Source organism: Anomaloglossus baeobatrachus, chromosome 3 (assembly GCF_048569485.1).
Source record: "Anomaloglossus baeobatrachus isolate aAnoBae1 chromosome 3, aAnoBae1.hap1, whole genome shotgun sequence".
NCBI classification, from domain to species: Eukaryota; Metazoa; Chordata; class Amphibia; order Anura; family Aromobatidae; genus Anomaloglossus; species Anomaloglossus baeobatrachus.
The window spans coordinates 256,741,249-256,756,042 of record NC_134355.1 but is presented as its reverse complement, the minus strand read 5'-3'; positions in this window follow the sequence as shown (position 1 = coordinate 256,756,042).

Genomic DNA, 14,794 nt, shown 5'->3' with positions numbered 1-14,794 from the left:
TCCTTTATTTTAAATAAAACCAACAAGCCTCGTTCACCATTTTATTAACCCCTCCCGCAACAAAACTCCGGCGTAATCCACACAGCTCCGGCATAATCCACAGCTCCGGCTCCGGCGTCCTGCACTGCTGACATCCAGCCGCGACTGTCACAGACACAGCGCTGAATGCAGCAGACAGCAGAGGTAATTACCGGTCATTTCCCACGGCCGGTAATGTGAACTCACTGCCGACCGTGGGAAATGCAGCGATCTGTCATCTATCTATCCCTCTATCTATCCCTCTATCTATTCTTCTGTCTCTTTATCTATCTATCTATCTACTATCTCAGAATTAAATGGCTTTTTTTTTTTTTCAATGTGCTTTATTGCATTGAATGCAATAAAGCACATCCCAACCTGCACGAGGCAAAACCGCGGCAATACCGCGAATAATACCGCGGTAAAACCGCAGCAAACCGCGGCAAACCGCATGCGGTTTTCGGGTGCGGTTTCCCGCGGTTTTTTACCGCGGGTGCGGTAATCTTTGAGAGCATGCGGAATTTTCTCAAGGAAATTTCATTTCCCAGTGTGCACAGAGCCTTAAAATCTAAAAAGGTCCGTGCAGCCTCTGTTAGGAGTCTCGACACAGAAAAAAGCCAGATATCCTTCCGGGAAGGACCCAGCCAAGGAGTGGCTTTTTTTAAGGAGACCACCATAACCACCATATTAAGTGACCTATTTAGTCTAACAAGCCTTTTCATATGACCTGGGATATATACCAGATCAGAATCCCAATTTGCAGGCACGGTGTTTCGGGGTGATTGCCCCTCATCAGTGCAAAGTGTGGGTAACTGATCTGGCCTATGAGAAGCTAATGGGGGCCACGGGGGAAGACTATTCTCCTTATGGAGACCTGACAAACCAGTCCAGCTGTCAGTGGTAAGGGGACTTATAGCTGCAATGCCCCTCTGGGAATTATTCAAATTGTCTCTCCAGGAAAGGAGACAAACTCTAGCGCCACTGGAGAGACAATTTGAATAATTCAAATTTTACATCTTGTGTATATGATAAAGAGGTCACTCGCTATATTGTTACATCTCATATTATTTCTTGCTCTCATACTTTGAGCTTTTCATTTGTATGAGAGCCACAAATAATAGCAATCTCCCCATGCCTTGTCTAATTCTGTATTTTTAATCGTTGACATCTGCCTATTTTGCTTTTATCACAAGTTATCTGATAAATCAGCTGGTGTAATACTTTGAGTCCTTAGGGTAATCATCTCTTTTGTTAGCGAATGTTCCCCAGTGCAGTTAATGCAGGCACAATACAGATTGGAGGTGAAGTTTTGGGTCACATCCTCTTCTGTGTCTTCATTTATGTAAAGGGGTCAATAGTGCCTCCATACAAGTTTTTAATATATTGTCATCACTGGTAGTCTTTGCCTTACAAAAATGGCTCATGTTCATTAGCTGAGCCAAGTAAACCCATAAATTCTGTTTGGTTTTCCATAAGGCCACATTTTCCATGGTTGGTCTCTCTGTTTTCGGTCTGAAGATTGCTTGGCTTCTGATGGAAGTAGAACCATGCACATGGTGGCGCCAATGATGCAACATTTCCAGATTTTGATTTAAAGGGACAAAAATACACATACAGTTAGGTCCAGAAATATTTGGACAGTGACACAAGTTTTGGTATTTTAGCTGTTTACAAAAACATGTTCAGAAATACAATTATATATATAATATGGGCTGAAAGTGCACACTCCCAGCTGCAATATGAGAGTTTTCGCATCCAAATCGGAGAAAGGGTTTAGGAATCATAGCTCTGTAATGCATAGCCTCCTCTTTTTAAAGGGACCAAAAGTAATTGGACAAGGGACTCTAAGGGCTGCAATTAACTCTGAAGGTGTCTCCCTCGTTAACCTGTAATCAATGAAGTAGTTAAAAGGTCTGGGGTTGATTACAGGTGTGTGGTTTTGCATTTGGATGCTGTTGCTGTGACCAGACAACATGCGGTCTAAGGAACTCTCAATTGAGGTGAAGCAGAACATCCTGAGGCTGAAAAAAAAGAAAAAATCCATCAGAGAGATAGCAGACATGCTTGGAGTAGCAAAATTAACAGTCGGGTACATTCTGAGAAAAAAGGAATTTACTGGTGAGCTTGGGAACTCAAAAAGGCCTGGGCGTCCACTGATGACAACAGTGGTGGATGATCGCCGCATACTTTCTTTGGTGAAGAAGAACCCGTTCACAACATCAACTGAAGTCCAGAACACTCTCAGTGAAGTAGGTGTATCTGTCTCTAAGTCAACAGTAAAGAGAAGACTCCATGAAAGTAAATACAAAGGGTTCACATCTAGATGCAAACCATTCATCAATTCCAAAAATAGACAGGCCAGAGTTAAATTTGCTGAAAAACACCTCATGAAGCCAGCTCAGTTCTGGAAAAGTATTCTATGGACAGATGAGACAAAGATCAACCTGTACCAGAATGATGGGAAGAAAAAAGTTTGGAGAAGAAAGGGAACGGCACATGATCCAAGGCACACCACATCTTCTGTAAAACATGGTGGAGGCAACGTGATGGCATGGGCATGCATGGCTTTCAATGGCACTGGGTCACTTGTGTTTATTGATGACATAACAGCAGACAAGAGTAGCCGGATGAATTCTGAAGTGTACCGGGATATACTTTCAGCCCAGATTCAGCCAAATGCCGCAAAGTTGATTGGACGGCGCTTCATAGTACAGATGGACAATGACCCCAAGCATACAGCCAAAGCTACCCAGGAGTTCATGAGTGCAAAAAAGTGGAACATTCTGCAATGGCCAAGTCAATCACCAGATCTTAACCCAATTGAGCATGCATTTCACTTGCTCAAATCCAGACTTAAGACGGAAAGACCCACAAACAAGCAAGACCTGAAGGCTGCGGCTGTAAAGGCCTGGCAAAGCATTAAGAAGGAGGAAACCCAGCGTTTGGTGATGTCCATGGGTTCCAGACTTAAGGCAGTGATTGCCTCCAAAGGATTCGCAACAAAATATTGAAAATAAAAATATTTTGTTTGGGTTTGGTTTATTTGTCCAATTACTTTTGACCTCCTAAAATGTGGAGTGTTTGTAAAGAAATGTGTACAATTCCTACAATTTCTATCAGATATTTTTGTTGAAACCTTCAAATTAAACGTTACAATCTGCACTTGAATTCTGTTGTAGAGGTTTCATTTCAAATCCAATGTGGTGGCATGCAGAGCCCAACTCGCGAAAATTGTGTCACTGTCCAAATATTTCTGGACCTAACTGTATTATTCATCTGTCAGTTGGGATCTATTCCCACTTTTCTTGTTTCATAACTATCAACACATTGTCTGCTCCTTGAGCAATGACTTCAGCAGGTTCTGGAATACCTTTGTCACTCAATTGTTTCACCCAAATGTTTGCACAATCATTGATAGGATGTGAAGATCCAAATCATTTATCTTCTCTGCACAACTGTAGGAGCTCTTTCTCTGTCTATCCGCATTGTAGAGAGACTGTACTAGCAACTGAGCTATTCTATCTCCCTTCTGCATTGTCCTGTCACTTTCTACACTATTCATTAGAAGTACCTTAATTAATAATCCTGATCTATCCCTTCTCTCATTACTTGAATTTAGTTTAAGGTCAAATTTGACCTTTGGACTATGAGACCAAAATGCTAAGGTGCCATTTACAAACCTATTGTGGTCCTGATTGAAAATAAAGAACACACATACAAAAAAACAACAACCATAAGGTAAACATCAATACCCATTCATCACAATGGGATGATTACTTGTTTATTGTTTTAGTCTCATTGCTCTAATATCATGTGAAACTTTGGTCTCCATTCTAAAAAGAAGCACAAACATGATTAGCATATAAGCTCAAATAATACACAAAACATAATTTTATCCAGTCCATTATCCATATGCTAAAATATTCACATCTAACTTGACAGACAAAAACATTTACCGAACCATATTGGTACCGTAGTTTTCACTTTATAAGATGCACCTGATTATAAGACGCACCCCCAAATTTGGTGAAGGAAAAGAGAATTATTTTTTTTTAATGGTAAATGGGGTCCGTCTTATAATCCCAGTGTCCATCTAACAAATCATATAGGGTATATGTCCCTCATAGCCCCCCATCCTAAAATTAGCCCCCTTAATCTGGATATGGCCCCCTTATATTGAATATAGCCCCCTTGTGCTGGCACACGTCCCCCAGTGATGCCACATGTCCCCCAGTGATGCCACATGTCCCCCATTGATGGCACACGTCCCCTATTGCTGGCACATGTCTCCTATTGATGGAACACATCCCCTATTTATGGCACACATCCTGCTGTGCTGGAACACGTCCCCTATTGCTGGCACATATCCCCTACAGCTGGCACAGGTCTCCTATAGATGGCACACGTCTCCTACAGCTAGCACAGGTTTCCTATGGATGGCACACATCCCCCTGTGCTGCCCATGGCCCCCTATGGATGGCACACGTCCCCCTGTGCTGCCCATGGCCTCCTATGGATGGCACACATCTCCCTGTGTTTGATATGGCCCCCTATGGATGGCACACGTCCCCCTGTGTTAGATATGGCCCCCCAGGGCTGCCACTAGGACTTTCAGGGCCTCAGACTGGCAAAAGTTCGGGGCCCCCTTGAGGCTCTGTCCCATCTCTGCCTCCGCCCTGCGAATCTTCCATAGTCTCACCGCCACTCTTGGAAAAACTTCACTTCTGCACTACAACCTCACCAATCACACATTAACCCTTCACATTAAACACCGTATCACACACACAGCCATCAGATTTTGTTTTGGCCAAAATATTTTTTTAAGCCTGCCACCACAACATGGTAGACTCTTTTGGCAGGGTCCTTTTTTTAAAAAAATCTAACTTCTTTGGTATATATTTATTTTTGGTATATCTATTTTTTTTTCTTTAAGTGAATGTGTCACATACAGTTTTTTAAACTAACTGAAACCAAATTGTAATAATGCTGACTTGTGGATTTAGACCTAACAACCCCTTCAAAGGGAATCTGTCACCAGGTTTTTAACACCTAATCTGAGCGCAGCATAACATAGGGGAAGAGATCCTGATTCCAGCGATTGTCACTTATTGGGCTGCTTAGTGTAGTTTTGATAACATCACTGGTTAATCAGCAGGAGATTATCATTACAGGGCTACTTGTCATGCTGAAAGTAGTCCAGCATATTCATGAGGTCTGTATAATTGCTAGATCTGCAGCAGCGAAAACATTGATTTTATCATAATGAAAGCAAACAGCCCAGTAAGTGACACATCGCTGGAATCAGGGTATCTGTCTCTACATTATGCTGCTCTCTGAAGGGGGAGCAAAAACCTGCTGACAGACTCACTTTAAGGCTCTTTCAGCAGATAGATAGCTAGATAGAATCATAGATAGATGGCTAGATAGATAGATAGATGGATATGTGGCGCCCCTGTGGCTTCAGTCACCACAGGGTACTGCACCTCACTTAAGGTGCAGTACTCATCATGGATTCAGAGGAGGTCGGTACCAGTTCCACAACACAAACTCATACACACAACCAGGTTGCCCTCCCCATTGGGGACCGGGCTAGGGTTGGGTCTTAAGGTAGTTACGAAACATGGGGGGCGGCCACCCACTAGTGACAGGGAACCGGGGGAGGAGCAGCCACCAGAGGGAGTTAGGAGCTTACACAACAGTTCTCCAGCAGGAGAAAACAGGAGCGGGACTAGTGCGGTTCAGGGTGCAGAGCACTAGGGTGGAACAGACTTCACGTTGTATCACCAGAATATGCAGGATAGGGGGGTTGCATGTCCCTCTGACCATCACGAGATCCCGGAGCACAGTGCCATATAGGGTCCGGAGTCATGATTAGTCAAGCCCCACAGCGGCCCCGCGTCACCTACACACGGGACAGGAGCTAACACTACACAAACAGGAGTCCCCAAGCAGCTTCAGGCCACGGCAATCCATCTTTAAAGGCGCAACAAGGAAGGGCCCATCGACCACCGTACCGGTTCTAACCTCCAACGGATCCGGGATTGGCTGGGGCCCATCACGGCTGGAACCACAGCAGCTGATTAAGCCTTTTGATTGCCGTCGCCCCGCGCTTCGGCGCCAACGGCCACTACTCTTCTCATCATCCTCCCCGGGGCCTCACTCCACCTGTGGGGAGCAGAACCATCCTTGATGCAACACCATCCGCCCCGAAGGACAGCGACAGCAGCCGCGGCTAATCCCTGGCCACGTGCCACAGGTGGCGTCACAAGACTATTATCCTCATCATTCCCCCACCATCTTCCAAATCCCCTTTTATTGTACACCTTGGGGCCACGAAGCCGGGCAGGGCCACCTGTGACATCCCTGACCCGACATCACCAGCCCAGCGACGAGTAACATTTAACCCCTGCGCTGTGGGTTCTACAGATAGATAGGAGATAAATAGACAGATAAAATCATAGATAGATTGAGGAATAGAGAGTAAAGCTGGGTTTACACACTGCAACATCTCAAACGACATCGCTGTAACGTCACCGGTTTTGTGACGCAATAGCGATGTTGTTTGCGATGTTGCAGTGTGTGAAACCTATCAGCGACCCGGCCCCTGCTGGGAAGTTGTAATCGCTACAAATCGTTCAAGACCATTCCTAGGTCCTTTGTTTCCAGCTGTGCAGCATGCATCGCTGGAAAGTTTCAGCGTGTGAAAGATTTTGCAGCGACTTTGTTAGCAACTTCCCTTTCAAAAGGCTGCTTATCAACGTCCCCAACAACCAGCTAGGTCGCTCTGCAGGTCCGGATCGCTGTTGTGTTGTTGGCCAGGTTTGCCTGTTTGACAGCTCACCAGCGACTTAGCAGAGACTTAGGGAGGTCGCTGTTACGTGACAAAACCGGTGACGTTACAGCGATGTCCTTTGCGATGTTGCAGTGTGTAAACCCAGCTATAGAGAGAGGAATGGATAGATAGATAAATAGATATGAGGGGGTATCACAGCAGGTGGGGGGGTCACAGCAGGTGGGGGGGTTACAGCTGGTGGGGGGTGATCACATCAGGTGGGGGATCACAGCAGGTGGGGGTCACAGCAGGTGGGGGGTGATCACAGCAGGTGGGGGGATCACAGCAGGTGGGGGGATCACAACAGGTGGGGGATCACAGCAGGTGGGGCGGATCACAGCAGGTGGGGGGGTCACAGCAGGTGGGGGGGCTCACAGCAGGTGGGGGATCACAGCAAGTGGGGAGATCATAGCAGGTGGGGGAAGGTGAAAGGTGGGAGAGGGGGCAGCAGATGAGGGAGGGGGGCAGCGGCTGATGGGGAGAGCGGTGGCAGATGGAGGGGAAGCAGCACTGAAAGGAGACAGTGTCTATAACTTACCGATCGCTCCCATCAGCTTCCATGGACCGAGTGAAGCTGAGGGAAGCGGTCTCCGGACCCAGATCCACAGTGATTGGAGAGATCGGTCACAAGGCCGATCTCTCCAATCAGAGCTGGGGGCGGGTGAAACTGAGGTTACCCAGCTCCAGCCAATGATCAGTGCTACAGCTGCACTGATGATGGCTGGATTTCAATGTTTCAACCATTTTCAATGGCTGAAACATTACAGTGGCTGTGATTGGCTGAGCAGCGTTCGTCAGCCAATCACAGCCTCCTTAGGTTTGGGGAGGAGACACCACCCCTCCTCCCCAAATCTAAGATATTTGCAGCGATCACATCCACCGGGGCTCCGGGGCCACAATCTCGCCATGACGTACAGGGTACATCATGGGTCCTTAAGTACCAGAGAGCCATGACGTACCCAGTACGTCATAGGTCGCTAAGAGGTTAACACATTTTCAGGCTCTAGGGGCCCGGTCCCGCTTGGGGCCCGTGTGCAACTGCAGGTGCTGCACTGCGATATGTCTACCAGTGCAATGTCCCTGCCCCCTGCCCATGGGGCCAAGTAAGCAGAGGAATGAAAGGGGAGGAGCCCGGGCTGTCAGCCGGGACCCCCTCTTTTCACCGGGCCCAATACAGGAGTCACACTAGTAATGCCCTGATGGCGGCCCTGTAGCCCCCTATGGATGGCACACCTCCCGCTGTGTTAGATATGGCCCCCTATGGATGGCACACCTCCCCCTGTTTTAGACATGGCCCCCTATGGATGGCACACCTCCCCCTGTGTTAGATATGGCCCCCTATGGATGGCACACCTCCCCCTGTGTTAGATATGGCCCCGTATGGATGGCACACCTCCCCCTGTGTTAGATATGGCCCCCTATGGATGGCACACCTCCCCCTGTGTTAGATATGGCCCCCTATGGATGGCACACCTCCCCCTGTTAGATATGGCACCCTATGGATAGCACACCTCCCCCTGTGTTAGATATGGCCCCCATGCTGCTGCCCATAGTAAAATAAAACACTCTTTCCTCACCCTCTCCAGCGCTGTCCTCCCTCGTGTTTCCCTCCAGGCTGCTGAACTCCTGCACTTCCTGGTTCTCGGTGCCGGTCATGTGATCGGCACAGCAGAGTGATATCATCTCTGCATGCCTGATCACAGCGGCAGCAGAGAGACCGGGGAGACATTGGGGAGACACGCTGGAGGAGGTAAATAAAGTTTTTTATTTTACTATGGGCAGCAGCATGGGGACCATATCTAACACAGGGGGGGGTATGTGCCATCAAAGGGGGGCGGAAGCAGATATAATATGCGCCGCTGCCCCAGCCCATCGCTGCAGTGCGGTTTCAGCACCACGGTGATGGACAGCGGCAGTGCATATTATATGAGCGGGAGCAGGAGATCTGCCGCTGACTCCTGCAGGGTTCACCAGCCCCCAGCACCACTCCAGAGCTGCCCCCACCTCCCCTGGACTCTGTAGTGTGTGTATATATACATATATGGGGGAACAAAAGTGCGTCTGCAATCTGTGACCAACTGAAGAATAGGCAGAATAATTGCCCTTCCAATAGACTATACATTGGCATCCTGCTGGTTTCCAGTCTCTCCTTTGTGAACATTTGGGTGGCTTTATATTGTTTGAGAGCAGGAATGGCTTTTATATTACTTTTCCCTTTACCTGTCTCTGTACATTTTGTATTGCTGGTGGCAATCTCCTCTATGGCCTCAGTATTACTCTTAGCTTTTTCAATCTCCTCTATGACCTCAGTATTACTTGGGCGTCACATTAGACGAACTATTGTGCGATCGCAAGAGCGATCGCGCCCGCCCCCGTCGTTTGTACGTCACAGGCAATTAGTTGCCTGTGGCGCACAAAGTCGTTAAACCCCCGTCACACGCACTTACCTGCTGAGCGACATCGCTGTGGGCAGCGAACATCCACTTCCTGAAGGGGGAGGGACGTTCGGCGTCACAGCGACGTCACACAGCGGCCGGCCAATAGAAGCGGAGTGGCGGAGATGAGCGGGACTTAAACATCCCGCCCACCTCCTTCCTTCAGCATTGCCAGCGGGACGCAGGTAAGCTGTGTTCATCGTTCCCGGGGTGTCACACGGAGCGATGTGTGCTACCCCGGGTACGATTAACAACCGGCGCAGAGAAGAAGAAACGGCTTTTTGAAAATGAGCGACGTGTCAACGAGCAATGATAAGGTGAGTATTTTTGCTCGTTCACCGTCGCTCGTAGCTGACAAACGATGCCGGATGTGCGTCACTTACGACATGACCCCGCCGACATATCGCACGATATATCGGCTCGTTTGACGCCCGCATTAATCTTAGCTTTTTCAATCTCCTCTATGGCCTCAACATTACTCTTATCTTTCCCCCCCATCCATCTTCCATTTCAAATGGAGACATCTTGGTGGGAGATGATGACAGCCTCCTCTGCAGGGCTTTCATTTCCTGTACCAAACATTTGAATTCAGCATAAAGATCCTCAAATCCCGGTGCTGTGGGCTTTGCTGGTGATGATGAGAAAGTGGGCCCCCTTTCTCCCCGTGTCCTGCTGTGCCCCTGCTGTGGAGATTCAGAATCTTTTGCTGCAACCTTTTTATGATGTGAAACCCCTGACCTTTTTATTGAGTCTTCTCCTTTGATACAATTTTCTCTTTTTATACAATTTCCACATCTCGTCAGTACTAATCCTGTCTATTTTATCCCAGGGAACACCATCCTTTATTAGGGCCATAAACATATCTCTCCTTGTAACACGGTATCTATGATTTTTACCACGTTTGACACATTGTCACACTGTTTTTCAAAGGGAAAATTGCCTCTCTGTTTGGGACCCCATTCTCCCAGATCCCCTAACTGTCGGATCAACTCCAATATATTGGAATATAAACATAAAAGAGCCACATAAATATTATTGGCAACAACTCAAATAATGATAGAACCCAAGCAAGAGAGTCTTTAAATTTGCCAGGTGAAAGAGACACTCAAACAAGCCGTAGTTATAAATGTATAAAACATTTTATTTAAATAATGCTGTAGATGTGTCAAATAACTAATCAAAGTGAAATAGAAAAGGACCAGAGGGAATAAGTGCTGAAGGGGAACACCCCACGTGTTCCGGAAGAAAATAGGGGAGAACAAGTCTCCAACGGATCCAAAACACCCTCCCAGGGTAATAAATAACCACCCGGTAGGTGATAGCCCAAAGGTGTAAGATAACCTAGTGAGGCAAGTAAATCCAAGTATAGCCCGAAGGGCAATGCACCTACCAGGATAATGGACCACAGAAATCCGGGGTAACACGTGGGGACCGACGTCCCAACACGTGTTTCGCTTGATGTGCATCGTCGGGGGACAGGTAAAATTAGTCAGATGTACGGGCCTTATAAAGGAAGCCAAACCCCATTAAGACTCCCCCTCATCATTGCAAACAGGTGAGTGGCACGCCAGGTCACGCAGCGGGGAAGCGTCAGCAGCGGAGGCCGGATGGAAGAAAACTTCCTGTGACGTGACAAACACTTCCGGTCTCCGCTGCCAAGGACGCCAACGCGGTCGCGCCATAGGGCGGATACCTCCAGCTAACGCGTCACACGGCCAAGGGGCGGACACCTCCAACAAGCGCGTCACACAGCCAGGGGGCGGACACCTCCAACTAGCGTGTCACACGGCCAACCCTAAGCCAGGTAATAGAGACTAACGCCCCCTCAGAAAGTGAGCGGCGAAAGTCACGCAAAATCGCGAGGTCCCACCATGGTCAACCAGGGAAAACTATACAACGCGAGATGTCAAAGGCCGAGGCGTATAGGAAGCAAGGACAGAGGAGAGTGGAAGACACAGATAATCGTAGCTGAGATCATTGTACAGGCATGTAAAGAGCTCATAGATACAATGTTATATATAAAAAGATACAATAAAGACTATGCACAGTTAAATAACCGTCATAAATAAGCTACAATGCATGCTTGTTAACAAATCCGATGAAGTGGACATCATGTTCAAAGCTTGCTTGTTAGGGGGGCTTCCATCTCCTTCAGTCATATGTCTCCGGATATGCAGGAATGGAGGGGGGAAGGCCGCAAGGATGACGGCTGGAAGTAACAGGGGATGGATCAATATAAGCTAAGGAACAAAAAAAGACCACTGTTAAAATTAAGAACCAGAGATCACTGAATAGACCACAAAAAACAACCCAAAGTACTAATAAGTGCAGTAGCCCATATGCAGTAACCAGCTGCTAGATGGGCAACTGCACCAAATATATATGTGTGTATATAAAATATAGGTAGCCCTCCTATATACAAGGGGGACCAACCATAAGAAAACCACGTCCTGCACGGGGAGAACCTTAGTGATTACAAAAACGGAGCAAAAGTAAGCCGTTCATTTAATCCATGTGGGGACATGGTCCCAAGAGTGAAAATCCACCGACACGCAACTTGTGCCAGGCACTTTTTCAAATCTCCCCCACGGATCCCAAGATGTACTCTGTCGATCCCACGCACCTTCAGGGATGTTGGGTCACAGTTGTGGACCTCCCTGAAGTGGTGGGGGATCATCTTGAGGGTTTCTGGGTTGATGCTTTCCTTGACTGCCAAAATATCGCGTACATGCTCCCTAGTACGAATACGGAGTTCCCGGGAGGTCAATCCGATATATATTTTGTCGCAACCACATGTGGCGTAATAAATCACGCCAGATGTGTTGCAAGAAATATACTCTCGGATTGAACATTCTCTAAGGCCATCAGCGGAGAAGAAAGTAGTGGCCCTAACAATATTTTTGCATCCACGGCAACAACCACAGGGATAGCAACCGACTCGCTGGGGACCGCAGCCAAAGAGGGGGGGTGCCTTCACAACATGGTGACTGTGCACTAATATGTCTTTGAGGCTCTTACCCCTCTTTGCTGTCATCATAGGACGGTCGGGCAAGTATCCCTCCAAAGCAGGTTCCGTTTGAAGGATTGCCCAGTGTTTACTTAACACTCCCCTTATCTGTTCCCACTATCTACAGTAGGTGGAGATAAACCTGGCTGTTGGGCAGGTTGGTTTCGCTGTCATATTCCTACCAGATAATAGGTGGTCACGTCTCGAGAATTTGGCCCATTGATAGCCTCGTTTTATGGATCTGCTGCTGTAGCCCCTGTTTATGAATCTCTCCCTCATATCCCCTGATTCGACTTCAAAGGAGCAATCCGAAGAGCACAGTCTGCGCAAGCGCAGAAACTGGCCCATTGGAATTGCATTTACCGTTGACCTAGGGTGTCCTGAGGTGGCATGGAGGAGGGAATTGACCGTGGCGGACTTACGGAAGATGGTAGTAGACACAGTGCCACTCAGTTCGATAGAAATCCGGATGTCAAGAAAATCAATGACCCTTTGCCCGATCTGATGTGTCAAGAAGATGTTCCGGTCATTGGAGTTGAGTTGACGCACAAAATCCTCCAGTTCAGAACCGGCTCCACCCCAGACGACAAATATGTCGTCTATATAGCAAAGCCAGCACTGCGCATGGGAGCTAGCCGGCACGCCGTCCCCGAAAACCTCCCTCTCCCAGAATCCGAGAAAGAGGTTTGCGTAGGACGGCGCACACGCCGCCCCCATCACAGTGCCGCGCCGCTGGAGGAAGAACCAGTCCCGAAAAACGAAGAAATTGTGCGTCAACACAAACTCCAACAACTCCATAATCAGACCGGACAGGGATCTATCCAGATTACTTGCATCCAGATAGAACTGAGTGGCTGCAAGTCCATCGCGGTGACTAATGCTAGAATAGAGGGTCTCAACATCCATAGTCACCAGTAGTACATCCTCCTCCAAGACCAGACCCTCCAGCTTCCTAAGGACGTCCGAAGTGTCTCTGACATGGGAGGGCAATGTCTCCACGAGTGGGTGCAGATAGTGTTCAATAAATTTGCAAGTGACATCGCACAGCCCGCCCATGCCAGAGACAATGGGACGTCCCGGGGGCACCTTCGGGTTTTTGTGAATCTTGGGGAGGAGATAGAAAGTTGGAACCACTGGTGACTTCACAAGGAGGCCCTCATAGATCATTTTAGGAATGATTCCCTCCTCAAATGCCTGTAATAGTATCACCTCTGGGTCATTGGCATATCCCCGCATGGGATTATGGTGGAGAGATTCATAGGCATCCCGATCTCTAAGTTGACGCCATGCTTCCCTCTCGTACAATTCCACCGGCCAAATAACCACATTCCCGCCTTTATAAGCGGGTTTAACAACCACACCATCAAGGGACTGTATCTCCCTGAGTGCGGATTGTTGCTGTCTAGTGAGATTATTATTACCACCACCTTTCAGGGAGAGTCGTCGGATACCTCTGGTCACCAGCTCCCCAAAGATCTGAATAGGGGGACATAGAGATAGGGGCGGGAATGTGGTAGATCTTGGCATAGTATGTTGTGGGAAATTACCTGATGGATGGTGAGTGGACTCCGCCTCCAGTTCTTCAAGGGTAGCAATGGCTTCTAGTTCAAGGGTGGACAAAGTTGGCTCGCCTGAAGTTTTTTTATGGTGTAGTTTGTGTAGCACCAACTTCCGTAAAAATAAATGGAGATCTTTGATCACTGAAAATAAATTAAAATTAGCCTGAGGCACAAACGACAGTCCCAGCTTAAAGACTTCAATCTGAGAGGGGGTGAGCACATGTTTAGAAACATTGATTACCTCCAGGTGCGAGTCTCCCCCCTTCCTCTGAACTGGAGGAAGAGTGCCACGTCCACCACCAGGTCCTATGCCTTGTTTGTTCCGAGCATTCGTAGCTCTGGTGTTAGGTCTCATATTCCTGACTTTATCAGATGTGGACTCCTCGTGCACTGAAGACATAGATGATGCCGAGATTGACACCGTTGAGGCATGATGTTTTTTCCTGGGATGTGACACACCCCGCCACTGAAACACTTGGCCGTTTTTATAATCCATCACGTCCCACTGGTATTTTTTTGTTTTAGTATTCAGAATTTCTTTCTCCCATTTCGATAACTCCTTGTCTAGTGACTCATCATACTTGGACAGTTCATCCGGGGTTAGTTCCGAGGACAGGAGGGTCTGGGCCTCCCCAATCTCCGTCTCCAGTTCACTAATGGATTTTTCATTCAGCTCTATCAGTGTGTAGCATGTAATACATCTGCGCGTTACCCCTGTACTGATGTACGTCGTGCTGCACGCTGTTCTTTTCTTTGAATGTCCTTGTACTCTTTTATTCATGCTCCCCGCTTGTGCTCAAAGTTTCTTGATACTTCTGCCCATGCGACCGCACTATCGTGTCACGTTTTGATCCTGCTCGGTGAACGCTTGCGCTCAAATTCCGCTCCATATTTGTTATGAGCAGCCCTGACTTTCTTACAAGGCAAACACTTCCTTGTAAGT